This window comes from Halyomorpha halys, unplaced genomic scaffold (genome assembly GCF_000696795.3).
Source record: "Halyomorpha halys isolate HHAL.00 unplaced genomic scaffold, Hhal_1.1 Scaffold15.1, whole genome shotgun sequence".
Taxonomy (NCBI): domain Eukaryota; kingdom Metazoa; phylum Arthropoda; class Insecta; order Hemiptera; family Pentatomidae; genus Halyomorpha; species Halyomorpha halys.
This window is the reverse complement of record NW_027108914.1, coordinates 1,418,923-1,436,082: the sequence shown is the minus strand read 5'-3', so window position 1 is coordinate 1,436,082 and position 17,160 is coordinate 1,418,923. Positions and strand designations below refer to the sequence as shown.

The 17,160-nt window shown below is 28.1% G+C and overlaps 1 protein-coding gene across 9 annotated transcripts in view; it reads left to right on the top strand.

Moving 5' to 3' along the window:
* Positions 1 to 17,160, top strand: part of LOC106679912 (homeotic protein antennapedia) — a 419,490-nt gene that overhangs the window by 336,228 nt on the left and 66,102 nt on the right. For 2 of the 9 annotated variants that reach the window (XM_067047199.1, XM_067047196.1), the window contains exon 1: positions 9,804 to 9,987. The exons of 6 other annotated variants lie outside the window; for them this stretch is intronic. The gene's annotated coding sequence lies outside the window, so the exon portion shown is untranslated. Of the gene's footprint in view, positions 1 to 9,803; positions 9,992 to 17,160 lie in introns of those variants that run through there. One more of the 9 variants, XM_067047197.1, reaches the window with a different exon arrangement.

The following is a 17,160-nucleotide window of genomic DNA, read 5'->3' as shown; positions in this document are numbered from 1 at the left end:
ACCCTAAAATAAGGAAGTACCATCGTAGAATGATTCTTATAACGGTTTATTACTTTACGGTATTAATATCGTTTTATATTTTTATATATAATTTCAACTCTCATTAACATTTATTTAACTAATTATTTTCTTATTCATGTTTTCCATATACTTTTTCTAAGGTTCAGAATATTGTTAATAATTGAAAGTTGTCGACTCCAGATAGTGGAAAATAAGCATCCTCTTATGTACAATTAACCGAAAGCAGCTTGTAAAGAATTCAGACAAAGTGTGGTTACTTGAGATAAGGTTAAAATCTAGTTCTATATATTCAAAATACTACAAGAGGGAATGGTAAAATATTTATTTGGATCAAAAGAAGTTGTTTTGAAGTAAAATATTTTTTTCAAGTTTATAGGAAACGTTTCTGTAAGACCAATAAATTTATCCTGCTTATTTTGTCTCCATTCTATCAATTTTTCCTACCAAATATTAAATTTTAATGTTTATCTACATCATGTTGTATAGTCTGAATAAAAATAATTATTATTATTTCGCAGCCTTCAGAAACATTAATGATCCTCAAAGTATCCATAATTCATTTATAAAACGTCTAGTCCTCGAAGTAAAAAACACTCCAGAAGCCCCCTTCATGTGAATGTCTTTATTTCGGGAGAGATATTATCTAAACGAGCCATTTGTTTTTTTCGTCTATAACAGTCGCTACCGCATTAAGATGCGGGTTGTCCAGAGCTCTAAGGGCCATATGCTGCATAAGCATTCATTTTAGAAGAATGGAAAGTAAGTTTATGCATTTAATATTTCGTTTTATTTATTTAATTCAAATATAAATCATTATTTGTATGTATACGATCTTCAAAAACAAATAAATAATAATAATTTTTAAACATTGTATTTAAAATGAAAAAAAAAATATTAGTAGTAAAACATTTTCTTACGTTTAAAATAGTGCACTTTCACTTAGTTGACAATAAAATTTAAAAAAAAAATTAAATAGAATAAAAATAACATTTTAGAGACATATCTACCATCGGCATTTTTTTTACTTCAAGTATGCCAACTGTATTTCAACCTTCAATTTATTGTATTTATTCATGAGATAAGATAGATGCACGGATCTGAAATATGTATCTATCAAAAATTGATTATGAATTGACAAAACTCTTTATTAATGACAGCACAAACCACACTTCTCTATAGAGTTTCAATAATTCTGAGCATAGAAACCATGCCTTATGAACCGATGTCAGTGACTAAAAATTTCTGCACATGAAGCCTACATTTATTTCCTATGAACATACCGGCTTCAGATAATAATCCAATCACATCAACCCCGACATACGTTTAGACACGGACAGAATCGACTAACAATAAACGAGCTCCAAGTCTAGTGGGAAATAAATTGCACATGACGTAGGACGTTTGATGGAGTTAGTGAGACAGCTGGTGTAATGGTGAATCTAAGATGATATAAGCTCGTTAAGAGACCCGATGTTTCCCAAGATAACCAAGACCCCCGCGGGCTATTCTCGTCTCAGAGGACGGCTAACCTTGTGGAGGATTGGCAGTAAGCTGGAGGGGTGGTACTGGTCAGTTCCTTGTTGTATGCTTAACAATATTCCGGGTCTCATCGAAATATAATTAATTATATTACAGATTCAATTTTTCTCAGTGAAAATCAATTCATTTATTTTTATTCATAAATTGTTCATGTGAAATATCACACTCATTTTAACTTAATTAATTGCGTTTTTGACGTATTATCAGACTAAAAAAGGCAAATTGAATATACTCAATGATAGCTCTAAAACGATTACTCTACATTGTAATCCATAACTATGGATGTATTACCGAAAGCATTTTAAAATACAGTCATTCAAAAAGTGAAAGGGATGTTTCGAATCCTTTGTTCATATCTTGCGTTTCACTTTTTTGGCAAATGATCAAACAAGCTTTCTGTTCAATGCGAATCGTAAGAGACGTTACACAAGATCCTTACCTTTCGATATCTTGTAAGCGAATGTCTATAGGTCTTCATGATTCAAATCAGTCACGAATGACTGATGACGACTATCATTCAAGCTGACCTTTAGATGGGTCATCTCTTAAAGTTACATATATTATCAAAACTATTTCTAGCCTACCACTTAAGCAATTTAAATGTGTCATTCTGCAGCCTGGACCAAGTTCTGTGATCTTCAATCATCTAGCTCTCTTCTCGTATTCCAAAGCAGGCCTCTTTCAGTATGGCATCCTTTTACTCCTACCCAGGTTCCTCAAGCTCTTCCTCTGAGACTTACACCGTCACCCTTTGCTTCATATATCATCTTTGCCAAATGATTGCTGTTCATTCGAATAATAATTCAGTATCACCCCTTCTGTTGGTTCGACACCGACGTTAGAAATAATCTTAGTATCAAGGATTCGGTCTTTTCTTGTTTTAGCCTATGCATTGCCGTCAATGTCTCTGATTCCGAGGAATATGTAAGGATGGGGAAACTTAGATTTGAAAATCTTTTAATTTAGTGTTCTTGGGTACTTCAAATCACAGTATAATTTCGTATTTGATTTAATTATCACTATGCTTTAGAGACTTTATTTTTTATTTGTTACTTATTTTTGACCTATACTATTAGCAAGAATAGAATCTCTTGTTTTATTTGAGTCGTCATTAATAGCTATTTAAATCAAAAAATATAATTTCTTTGGCATCTAGGCAAAAACAAAAACAGCATCCACCAAATTGCTTTTTGGTAATAAATTTCTATCATATAATTCGAACTTTACATATATTATATTCGAACTATATTTATAGTTATATTTAGTAAACACGGTTGAAAAATATAGCATGAAAGTACTAATCCAAAAAACAAAACAAAAAAAACAACCTATTTTTATCTGTTCAATTAAAGCTCAGAAACATGTAGAATGCTCCGGTTGTTATGGAGGTCATCATTACGTTATTTTATTGCTGTTATTCAGTTTTTTTTTACTTCACAGTGATATCTCACTTAGTACTCACACTTATGGAATACTATTCTAGAAGCTGTTAATTTCTCGCTCACAAGTTACACAGAATTATTTTAGTGTCTAAACCATAATTATAATATATAAATGACAATGTTTTCAATTGTTATCGGAAATTAGTTCTAATAGGGTTTCCAAACTCTAGTGGCTGTTCATTTAATATAAATTAAGTGCATGTTTTTTTTATTTATTATTGTATTATTATTTATTAATAATGAACCTTTTTAGTTATCCAAGAAAAAATAAATAAACCCACTCCCAAAAATAACAAAAATAAAAACATTGAAATCGAACCATTATTAGGAAAAACACAGCATGTAGAACTATCTATCTTTTTAAGGGTATTTGATGAAGCTCCCATGTAAGCACATTCACTCTTTTGTAAGTTTTTGAAATAAATCGAAAATTATCCATAAAGGATCTCATTTGGATTAATATTAGGGAAGTGAGAGCAAATATTTTTAATATTAGACTGAGCATTTAAACCGGTGAGAAACGTTGTGTGAAAGGACAAACCAGATATTTCATTTTAAGGAATTATTATAAATAAATAAAAATTATCTTGAATAAAAACTAGTAGTTTTCCATTTATTAATGTTCTTATATAATGGGTCAAGTAATAAATTTTTCACCCCATCCTCCTTCCTCACAAAAAAATCATGTTTGTAATTTTATTTTAAGATTTAAATCTTAGTTTAGAGGATCGACTTCATAGGAAGTATATTTTTTTTATTATTAGTTAACTTGTTCACTATTACCATAAAGATGAATTATGTTTCCGCTTCATGCATATGCAAATCCTAACATGTTTCAACGAAGAAGAAAAAAAATTAGAAATAATAATTTTTACGTCTTAAAAACTAACAAACGATCATGATACATATTCATTCGACATTAACATACTCTTACACGTTTTGCGATATCTAATATTGTCTTATGATGATTACACAATTTAATCCATTAATAAGCACATGCGATTATACTCTACGATTAATATTTCAAGTTAAACGAGTGTCTTACGGTCATAAATTAAAATAAGATAATGATGCCGGGAAAGGCAAGGGATATAGGAAACAGAAGGGGTGGTTGGGGGTGGGTTGCCATGGCTACGCGGGGGTTGGTGAGAAAGTGCCCAGCTGCTCTGCGATGGCCGGTCTCTTTGTGTCACGGGTCCAGGTACCCGGGGCTCTAGGATATGCTTCGATGCACGATGAAAACGAGAAGTAATATTATTGATCACAATTTTATCCATATTATATTAGCTGTAATATCCAATATAATGGTATTTCGGGGGAATATAATGTTGATATTACAATATTCAAAGTTATTTTTTAATAAAAAAACTAACTTTCACAGTTCAAAGTTAAAAAAAAGTGCAAGAAAAGTACATATTTAATAAAGTCAAGAAAAAAAAAAATAAATAAAAAAAAAAAAAGAGTTCTTAGTTAAGGACCTTTAAATTATTTTATAGGTTTTAAAAATAATTTTACAAATTTTTTCAAGGCAAGAACAGAATTAATAATTAATATAGTGATTAGTTAATTTACTATCGAAACTCAAAATAAATGTAATTTTTGCTAAGAAGAAATATTTCTGGTTTAAGCATACTGAACAAGATTATTTAGGTAAATATAATGTGATACGTCAAACAAAAAAGACCCTTATTTTAATTATTATTTGATTAGTCTATAATATATAGTTGTATAGTGGGTGATAAATTTAGCTTAAGTAAAATAATGGGCTACATAGGTTGTATTTTACATGTTGAACATAATAAAACTTAAATTTATAATCACGGTCACTCTTGACCGGCTTGGCCTGTTTGCACCATTATGGTTTAAGCCACGATTTCTTAAATCTCGGATGAAATCAATAATTATCCGTTGCATCAAAAAAGTTAACCTTTAAATCTGGTGGTAAACTTTACCATTGATTGATTCATTCTGTATGTATATGTATTCTGGTCTCTTTCTGACGAGCCATACTTACTGTATCCCCCCCCCTTTTTTTTAATTCTCATGCTTTGTTTGTATACAAATATTTTTAAACTATTTTTTAAGTAATTAAAATCATACATATTAAAATCATAAATACCTCTTTAGTCACATGATCTAAAATGATATATTCTAACATTACAAAATTATTTATTCTTTCTAATTTAATTAATATAGATATTTTTAGTTTTCGGTGACTTTTCGGGCCCATATTTCATCAGCAATAAATCACCAACTTCCATTTGAACAAGCACCAACATCAACTGTTTTGTTAAGCCTTTCTAGTCCTAACAAGACCTATTTGTGGCTATTGAAAAAAAAAACTATGTCTCCTTGTGCAACCATCCGGATCAACCCCTTTAGGGATGAATCGGTTCGTATCCGATGAGGTTAAAAGGCGTTTGTGCTCCTTGCGCACCCTTGATGGGGATGTTGAGAAGGGGGTGGTCCCTACAGATCATGTATTTCTTGTTATCCCAATCCCTTCTCCCTTCTCGAGGGTTATTCAGTTATGTATAAATCGTTCGATTCACATGGATCATCCTCCGAAGGGGTACAGACTTCGTAACGGTGAGTTAAATACCACTACTGTTAGCATAGCTTAGAGCTTTATATATTTTTTTCTTAATTTATTTTCTAATTATTGTATCGATTTATTGACTAAGTGCAATAGCAAAGAGATAAAACGACGGAAACCCCACAAGTTTGAGTGATAATGTCTTAGTTTGAACCAAAAAGTGATAACTCGCGACCAATTAATAATAATATTATATATATTTATTTTTATTTTTTTTTCTCAACATTTAGAGTTCCAGAAGACCGTGACGAGCATGATTGTAACTTCATTAAACAAAACCATTTAATTAAATAATATATGAATATATATATATGTTTGGGTATATAAAATAATTTATATTTTTAGACATTTTGATAATATTGCATATTGTATATAACATATATTGGTCTGTGTGAGTGCCTGTGGAAATACACTAAGCTACGCATAGTGCAATTGAATAAAAAGAAAAGAAATCACCATTTTAAATAACATTTAACTACATGAATACTAATAAAATAACATTTTACTGTTCAAAAAGTATATTTAGTAAAATGTTACTTAAATAACGCCACCATAAATGTTGCTAGGGGCGTTGTTATATCTTATAGAGAGGAATGAGACACAACCTAAAGTTTTCCTACAATTTTGACCAATTTTCCTACAATTGTTTTTTTAATTTCTGCCTGAAGCTCTGGAAAGTATTCCCTGAAATTTACCTTATTTCTAAATATTTTTAAATTACACATATTTCTATGTATTCGAGTACAATACCCGCGTTTTGAAGTTTCTCAAATTGAGAAAATTTTCGGGTTAGGAATGACACCATCCTCTTTCTCCATTGCAACGTTGTCCTTTTATGTATGTACTATGAATTTCATTAATTTGGTTGGGACTATTGTTGTGAGATGTACTATCTTTGTCCTGTTATCATATTTTCTTTTCTGTCTTAGATTAGCGAAACGTTCTCTGGGATTTCCGTATATAAAAAAACATTTAATTAAGGAAATCAATTTTATTATGGACCTTTTTGTTTTCCAAAAATCGTATTTCCTGACTGATGTTTTAATATATTTTATTGGAGTCAATATATATTTTTTCTGGTGATTTATTTCATTAGCTGATTGAGTTAATAAAATCAAGGGTGTATTGTCTGGTCTAAAATGTTCAATCGAAATATTTTATTTTAATAGTTTTTGATCATTATTATTTTTCTTTGTTGAATAACGTTTTTGTTATTTTCACAATTTGAAAATCAATCATTCTAAAATATTCAACTATTTCAATGAAACCTGATGATTAAGAAGGGATTGATTATGAGTCTTAATTATACTAATCTATCCACACTTGTCATTTTTTTAAATTTATAGAATTTTTTTTAATATTTTCTTGTTTCTAAAATGGAAGCAGAACTACCCTAAAAGAAATCTACATCAAGAAAATTAATTATGATGCTCATTAAAAATTGAAGGATAGTTTCTATATCAAGGATACAGCATTAATATTAAATATTTCTATAGTGTGATGTGAGTTTTCCTTCAATTATTTTGTTCCAATATAATTAAATTAATTATACCTTGAAAAGGATGTTTAATTTGGTTAAAGTTGATGGGTCTAACTGCATACTTGGAGTTCATTCCCCTTAAAATGTTAGGTTCAAACCAAGAAGATAGTCTCAAGGTCAGCACAATTGGTTCTTGTCAATCAATCATTTATATTGCGTTCCCCCTTTACGTGGGTAGATTCTGGGTTCTGAACGATTAAATTCAATTAATTAATCATTTGTGTTAATCTTAATTCAGTTTTATGAACAAATCTTTTTTACAAATTTAACGTGAAATAAAAAGATCTTAGCCATCAATTAATATTCAAGACACCACAGAATATTGAAGAAAAATGAACTTTATAATATCTTCAATTCAAATAGTTTAATCAAAACATAATCAAAGTTGATAATTTATTATTGATAGGAGAATTAATAACTTAATTAAATGGTTAAATTTCTAACTTTCTGCTTCTATTTTCCGAACATATTAATCCAAGAAAAAATAAATTTAATGATTTTTATTTCTATTTTAAACTGGAAAACTGAATTTGTGTTTCTGAAAACGACCATAAAATAAGATTTATAAATTTTAAATGGAGTTATGTAAAAAGGAGTGTTTAAAATATTCTTTTAAGTAAAAAATAAAAAAAACAAAAAAAAAAACAATTTATTGAATGTTTTTATTATTTTCAGAACTTATTATTGTAGTAGAAGGTAGTAAATCTTTTAATCTTTTTCACAATATCAATTATTTAGAGATTAGTGAGTAAAAACTAAAACACAATATTATAACCATCATTATGTTCAACAGAATGATGGTGATATGTTTTTCTATTTAGCTTTTTTAAATCTTTCGAAATAATAATATGTTCTGGAGATGGGGATTATTTCCCGAAACTTCAAATGTGATTTTTGAAAATTAAGAAATAATTAATCTGAGTACCAATTTGCTATAAATTTTAATTTTAAATATTAATTTAACATTGGAGAAGAATAACAAAGATTTATTATAACAAAAAAAAATTGGATTTATTAAAATTAAAAGAATTACGCAGTCTACATCCAAATAAATCTAATATTTCAGTAGTGTTTATTTTTTTTTTAGTATTATGTTTACCTTTACTGCGTATAAAATATTTACTATGTGTATGTAACTAAAACCGAAATAAAAGTGAGAAAAAGAAAGGTGAGAACTTCTGATTTGTTAAAATAATAGATAATGATAGATTTTCTGGAAGGAAGTCTTTGTATTTTGCTTTCTCGGAAATAGGAATCAGTAGAATCGATATGACTCATTGTTTAGCAGTCGATTCGGGTATTGGTGGGCGATAGTGAAGCTCTGATACATTGTGAGTATTAATAGCGCATTTCTCTATCCTCTAATAGCATGCTAACATTTTTATAATTGTCGAGAAAATTATAAAATTTAAACTCCCCAATATTGTTCCATATAATAAGAACCGATAAATAAGAGATATTTTGACAAAGGTTATGACAATGGAATATATCATTTATACATATATTAATGTATTAAATAATATTTAAAGAATATAATACAGTATTTATGCTAAAATTATTACGACTCTGATTTGATGAAAAGTGGAAAAGAGGTACAAATGAGTATGTTGATTGCGAAATAACATGATTAAAACGAACTAAAAAGTTTATATGATCGCTTGCACTAATTTAATTTAATAAATGTACAACTTAATTATAATTATTATAATTCGGGTTATTCATTTTTGAAAAAAAATTACTTAATAATTATGATGTAATGTAATATGAACTCATTATTTGTTTTGCTTACTTTGGCATATTTTGTATACTGATGGGTTTGTACAGTGGATATTTAATTCCTAACAAATAAATTTTATATTATGCTTTCTGCTTTTTATTTAATTTTTGGTTTTACTAACAATAATAAAATATGGTTTTTGCTAACATTAATAAACTATGCTTTTTACTAACCATAATAAAATATTAGACTGAGCTTTGTTCTTTATCAAATTTGGTTTTATTTCCATCTTAAGCATAATAGCTTTTAACTATTACGTGACAGTGTTGGTCATCGAGGTTTGTTGTATATTTGTATACATTGTATATCAATATATTTTGCATATACATACATTTGTAGTTATTCTTTTGTAAATAAATATAGAATGGTCAGAAAAAAAATATATAAAGGTTTGGTGGTTAACTGTTAGTTTTCATGTTTTTTTTTACTGATTGTAACTGAAATAGAGATTGATTCTAATTATATTTACAATATGAAACTCAATCAGTAATTTTGGAAGTTCAAAAACTCGTATATTGTAGATATTTCATCCACGAGGCAAGAATGTTTCATAAAAATATTCTCTTTTGAATGTTTGGAGTAGTCCTATTTAAATTACACTAATGATATATGATATTATTAATAATATTTTTAAATTAGGTAAAGTTTAATTTTAATTAACGAAAATTTCTCTACATATATTATCCAACATTGAGATCTTATTTATTGCTCTTGATATCTTAGGTATCATAACGAGACAATTTTTTTTTTAATGATTTTTTCCTAAGAGATACAAGATAATTTACACCTTTCTACTTTTTGTGGATGGAGATTGATCCATCACTTTGCCATCATCACCTGCAACCTTAGCCAGTAGAGACGCCCGCTCTAAAATGGCGATGGGTGGTGGGGAGTGACCAAAAAACTGCCTCTAGCCTCGGCCTCCACTAGTCTGGTCTCGCAGACTGAGCAAACGGTAGCCACGTTGTGTATCCACGGAGTGTAAGTGTTAGTGTTATTGTGCCAGTGATAACGCGTATCAGGATGTGTCCGAGCAGGTATGTCTCATGACATGCTGATATGTCAAGACAGTGTAAGTGAGTAGCACGAAGAACACCATATTCAATGTCAATAGAGTCAGTAAGGGATAACCTGTTAGATGCATGAATATTCAAGAACTTAATTGACGTGTCTTAATTAATTGACGTGAGTTAATTAATTGACCTGTTATGTTAATTGGATAGTCAACATTGCTTTAATTATTAAAATTGTGCCAATGTTCAGTTTATAATTTCATTAGCTTCTCGATTAATTAAGCAAGCAAAGACGAGAACATTTCCTACTTTATGTTCCATAGTTGAATACATTATTTTTTTTTCTTAATAAATAATTAATTGTATGAACGTTGATAATATGGTACAGCACTATTAAATTAGAATCCAATAAATAATTACATTCGCTTAAAACATTTATAATATTCTACTAACATAAAATAATTGCTTTACAAATAAGTACTATTACAAAGCAGAATTAAAACATCATAATATATTATTAATTTAGTTAACTGAAGGTATTTTATATTTTAGTAATATTCATTTTATACTTATGTCAAAATTGAAATTAGTTAATTTTTCATTAGCAACGAAAGTTCCTACTAAGTAGTTTGTATATGAGTATTTAACTTGATGAAATCTACTAATTTCGATATTTATCTTTTGTAGCAAAACAATGTATATAATTTATTTTAATTAAGTATTTTTATTATTATTTTTCAACGACACTTTACACTGAATCATATGCTGATATGAATATTTTATTTATGAAATACCAAGTTTTATATTGCGATAATAATAATTAACGAATCCAAAAGTTTGATATTTATGTTAATCTTTAATATCAAACATGTTATATTCAACTATGGTTGTAAAATAGTCCGGCAGACTACATTTTTAATTAAAACTATCATAGATTTTTTTTAGTAACAGGTTATTATTATTTATTTCCCTACGTCTTAAAATTTGACTTTATTTAAGAAGTTCCATATCAAAAGGCATTTTTCCTATTTCTAATTAAATTAATTTTGATACTGAATTCTGAATTTTTGCCTTGAAATCTAGATTTGTAATTTCTTGGATCATTATGGATTTGTAATTTTTTGTATTCAATTTTTGGCAGAATTAAAAAAAGGATTTAGTTTGAAATGGACAAAATTAATTTTGATACAGAGCGCTCAATGTACAATTCTTAGATACAAATTTCAGCATTAATTGAGTTTTCCAGTAATAAAAATGCATAACAAAATTAGTAAAGTTTCTGAAACAGTATTAGAATTATGATTTATAAATGAATTATTGCTGGTTTTGAGTTATATTAAAACAATTGTGTTCTTTTATTATTCTATTTTATTATTTTTACACTTTTTCTAGCCTTAAAATACGTCATATTTACTAATGTATACTTATTCTATTACTTCTGACATATTTAAATAATTAATAGTTCATGCGATATTAGTATACTATATCAAATACAGATAGGAATAAATAATGCATATATGAATTGATAAAATATGCACAAATACACGAGGGGTATAGGGACAGTGATGACTCAATCCATAACCGGTATCTGTAAGTTATCCGGCCAAGATCGCTCCACTGACACACCTAGGGACAACTTATTTACATAGCCTCTTTTTTTCAGTCCACGCCAGGAATCTCAATTACCACCTCTTCTGAGCTATAATTTTTTTTATTGTAATTTTCTTTTTTTATTGCTGATGTTATCTTGTGTTAATGTTAACATTTACCGTAATCGGGAACGAGTTCGTGTCATGCTAAGCTTATTTAAAGCATTGTTTGTGCTATTATAATTTATTAAAGTTATAAATATAAATATTTTGTAAAAAAAACTTTGCTATTCATGAATTGGTACATAACAATAAGGATGAACAGAAAATTAACATTTCGATATTTTATTTGAATATTTGACCGTCAAAATAATTTGTAATGATTCTTTAATATTAAAGTAATATTCCTATATGGGTACGTTAATATATCGCTACATTATATTTTTTTATTTGTTTCGTTATTTGACTAAGTTATCATTAATTAATAATATTGTTACCTTCTAACCACTAAACTATGTTTGTATTTAGAAATATTTTTCTTAGTTACGAATAATAATAATTACTGATATTTACATTGCATATTTAAGTTATAAAAAATTAAGCTGCTTGGGAAATTATTGAATTACTATTTACCATTTTAAAAATGAGATAGCAGTTCTAATCAAGAAAATAAAATAAATACTTAAAAATAAAAAAAAAAAATTTAAATCAAAGTAAAAACAATAATAATACAAATTTAATTATATACTATCGGTAGGCTCTCCACATTACTATTGTAATATAATACATTTGCTCATCGTATATATATTTTTAATGCCGTTGTAAATATCAATAAATACATTTTTTTTTATTATTTATAGATAAATATTACAATCTACCACAGCCTTGAGCAATAAATACTAGTGATAAATTATAACATTCATACCAAAATTAAACACAATAAATAAAAAAAGAAGCAAAATGAAAAACAAATTATATAAAAATAAATAAAATCTCTGTATGTATATAAACAGAAAGATATATAAAATTTATATAATCGAACTAAGGATAAAATAAAATAAGTAATATTTTGAACAAATACAAATAAATAAATATTGCTAGTAAAATAAATGGAAGATCGCTGATTGACCGGTAAAAGACTGAACCCGGACCATCTTCCTTTTAATATTAAAATAAATAATTGTATTCAATGATTTTATTCATTGTTTGTATTTTAATGCCTATATATTTAGAAAATCATTAGACCTTAAATTATAATAAATTGTTTTCTTATATCAATATTTTATATGTATATATTTATTTTTCTCTGAATTAGTGCAAAATATACAGTCACTACTAAATATATAAAGAACCTTTATAAATTTTATTTTTTGTGCTTATTTTCTGTATTTTATTTATTCTAGGTAATGAATTTTATTTTATTTTGACTTATATATAGTTATGGAAGTTCAAAGTAGTTTAAATTATAATAGAAGGTTATCCTATGATCATTGAATAATTTTGTTGGTCAGGTTTTTAGATAACATCTTTCACTATGAATGACTATTGGATTCAGTCAGTTCAATAGTCAATTGAAAATTTATTGATATGTGGTTATAAATGTTTCATGTTAGGTTCTCAGAATTTATGACTTGTGAACATGCAATAAATATGCATTATCAAATCATAAGAAAATAAACTAGATAGTTTCGCTATATGATAAATAGGATCACAATGAATTATTATTGATTGATGAAGAATCATTCGGTATAAAATATGTTATTCATTTCCATATTATACTATATTAGATCATAATATATGTCGATATATTTCAAATTTGAATACCTTTTGAAAAAGGCTGCCCCAATATCGCACCCTACGGTACATTTCAATGACATCGCGAACGGATAGACAGACACCCCGATAGATCGTGGCTCTGATCCTAGGGCGTGGTCCTTTCTAGTTATCACCCTCCGTACCATCCCTTCTTCCTTCATCGAATCCTGATTTATTGGCAGCAGTAAATCCGCAACAAGGACTGTCAGCTTTTTCTTTTATTTATCCTTATTCTCCCTTTTTGCCCTTTTCGCAGCACGCGAATGCTTTGTCCGTACCCTCCCTAGGGCGCCACGGACGCATCTGATCACAATGGCAGTCCAATTTGTGTACACTCAATATCCAATAATCGTCAAGGGATGAAACTTTTTAGGGGAGTTATGTTGGGACGGAGTCAGTAGCGTGCTTGTTGTCTAAGGGTCGATATCGCATTACAGGAATCCCAGTTTCAGGTTTTTATATCATACTTACATTTTTACTGTTTTGACATTTTTCTACAATGTGATGGGAAACTAATGAACCGAATCAATATTATTCTATAAAGGGGCAATATATATTTTGAGTACAGCTGAATAAAAAGACTTAACTAACCATCGCTTTCCATAACCTACTAATACACATTTTTTTCTTTTTTTAAATTTAAATCTTACATTTTGAAGTCATTTTATAATAATCATCTTATATTTTTTGATTTACTTAATTCTAACTAACCTTTTATGTGGATTCTAAATAAAATCTACTAACATATTAAAAAAATCTAGAAATAATTATATCTCAGGAATAACAAAATTAAAATTTAGAGTTTTAAATATTATGAAAAAAAATCCAACTGTGCTATTAAAATAACTCATTGAGAGAAAATCTAAAAAAAAAAAAAACAAAAAAAAAAACAATAAATTAAAAATGAAATAAAAACAAATAATGATGTATAAATTAGGTGGTAAGTGAAAAAACGTGTAATGAAATGACAAAAATACATTCTTTTTACTATTAAATAATTGTATTTCTATAAACATTTTTGTTACATCACCTATAATTCCATACTTGATGAAATTTATTTTAATACCAACTCAACTTTCAACGTAAATATATCCAAGTGTACACATGTATTATTAAAATGCAGATAAATTAAAATATATTTTCTTTAGGTGGTTATTCAACTACTTTCACCGAGAAAAAAATATTGTTACTATTATACATATTCTCTTTTCAGTTGCCATTCCTCGAAAAAGTAAATTAAAAAAAATTCATTCGACTGGTTTCTTTTCCTTAAAAACAATTCCAACGAAAACGAGAACCCTATCGTTATTTAAATTTTACAGGAAGCTAGTTTTGGAATAAATACTGCTTCCAACAAGACGCATTTTGTTGTTATCTCTCCCTATCTCCCAAGGAGATATGGGATAGAACCTTCATTTCAACTAAAAATTATTATATAATTCTTTAAAATTTCAGAAAAATACGTTTTCGTTATTTTGAAGAGTTTGTTTAAAAAAGATGTCATTATTTTTAAACCTTTTTGTTATATTATCTTATGAAGTAAGTGAGGGACTTGTGCGTTCATAAAATAAAGTGGAATTAAAGTTTATCATTTCTAAAGAAATAAAAAAAATCAAAATCAAAACAGCATACTACATATTCAGCTCTAAATTGTGATTTATCCAGGAAGATTAAATATATTTTTGTTGATATTTAACTATCAGTCTTTTCTTAATCATTTTCTTAATTTCAATATTCATAACGAATTTTTATTTATACGAACATTCATAGTCCAGAATTTATATAAGTGATAATATTTAAAAAAAAAAGTTTTTCAATTTTGTTCCATCATATCATAGAATACGTTATGTATTCTCCATCCTCATGTATCCAATATCGTAAAACCAAATGGTTATTAAAAATAAATATACAGAGCGTTATTAGGTAAAGAACACTAATATAGAAATCTGAGAATAGTTGATGGTGTAACAAAAAGAAAGATTGAAGGTTACCTGTGTTTTACCTGCCCTGCGTGGAGATGTCTTGATTAGATCCCTCACTAATGGCTTCTAGCCCCTGTCTCACTGATGATGTATTTCTATGTCCAGGTAGAGAAACGTCCCTGTAGCTACTAGTTTCCATACCTTTGTATTTCCTGAAGTATTGGTTGTATTTTCCTAAAACTGATATATTTTGCTGTTAGAAATAATTGTTTTATAAATAAATTCTTATTTAACTTGGTCATATATTAAATGAAATCACTAGGAATTGTTTCCAACATTTTGGATATTTATATAAAATTATTTAAAGTATGTGGTTAGGGATAGCGGGATAATACAGTATGAAGCAGACAATACAGTGCAATACTATTTCCAATCTCTAATGCAGTAACGATAGTGAATGGAAAACCAATCAGATTCAGACAAAGGAGAGCTTACATTACGAGGGTATTGTTTATATAGATGTAATAAAAACACTGGATCAGGACTATAAAAGTAAAGAATACTTGTTAATAGCAACATTATTTAAAGTAACTTAAATATTTCTTGAGCTGGTTTTTAACACCAAACCGAATTAATTCACATATTGTTTTGATTAGAATTGAAAATATGGAGTAATGATGTCACGAGGAAATAACCTACAGGATTAGATGATGGATTGAAAACATTAAAACTAAGAATTTCGAAACTCTTGTCAAAACAGTCATTAGAATATCTGTTCTATAATACCTTCTCTGGATAATTGTGAAAAATAAAAAGCTATAGTTTTCACAGATGCCTTCCCGGAAGCAGGAGTTGTCATGCTCTGAAACATATTATTTGTGACTAATCTAATTAAAAGTAGGCTTTGAATCTTAACGGAGAAGACTTTTTTATTAAATCTTTAAATATTTAGAAAAAATAATTCATTTATTTTATTGGAAAAAAAAAATTTAAGGTACATGGAACCAAAAATTATTATAAAAAAGATAGTTCATATTCATATAACTCGATTTTTTATAAATAATAGTAAAGAATTTTTTTTTTTCATACCTTAAAATCTGTTAGGGGAAAATGTTCCAAATCTCAGCAATATTGAAATTTTTTTCCGAATGTGCATCATGAATTTTTTTTCACGATTTTCTCAAAAACTATTGAGCTGAATTCAATAAAAATGAGGGTGAATTTTTTTTTCAAGGCATAGATATAAAATCATGGGGATATAAAGTCTAGCGGGGAATCTTGGCTAAAACTAAATTTTTAGTCCAATCAGTTTTCAGTTTTAGCCAAGAATCCCCGCTAGACTCCCTAATACGTCGAAACGTAGGCATAAATAAATAATTTTTTGTTTATTTATGTTTTTCTTTGCTGACCGCAAACCCCGACCATCTTCTCCAATCAGTAATCAACGGTCAACTATCTACACCTCATTATGAAAATTGATTTTAAAATGTATCAGCTTACTATATATTATTACTGTATTTAACAATGAGTTGAGGATTCATATGACCTTAAAATTTAAAAATATTTTGAAGATACTTTTCTACCACAAAAGTTTCTTGAAATGCCGCTATGCATATAGCCGTGTACATCAATGGTTTGTATGCAATTATACACATTAGCCGACCATTAATTAAACAGTTCGAATCATTTGTTTTCATTTGATTAAATGGTAATAGAAACCATTACACAACGCAGGCAAAAGACCGCAACAGTTCTCGCTAATTGTCATAGCCCACTTCTGCCCGAGACGTATAATTGATCATACAAATGAGTAATCTCTAGCTACAGCTATTATTATGTCTCCCCTATTATTATGAACATCCTATGAACACAGAGGGCGATCGTTAGTACCCCGAGGCTCGAGTAT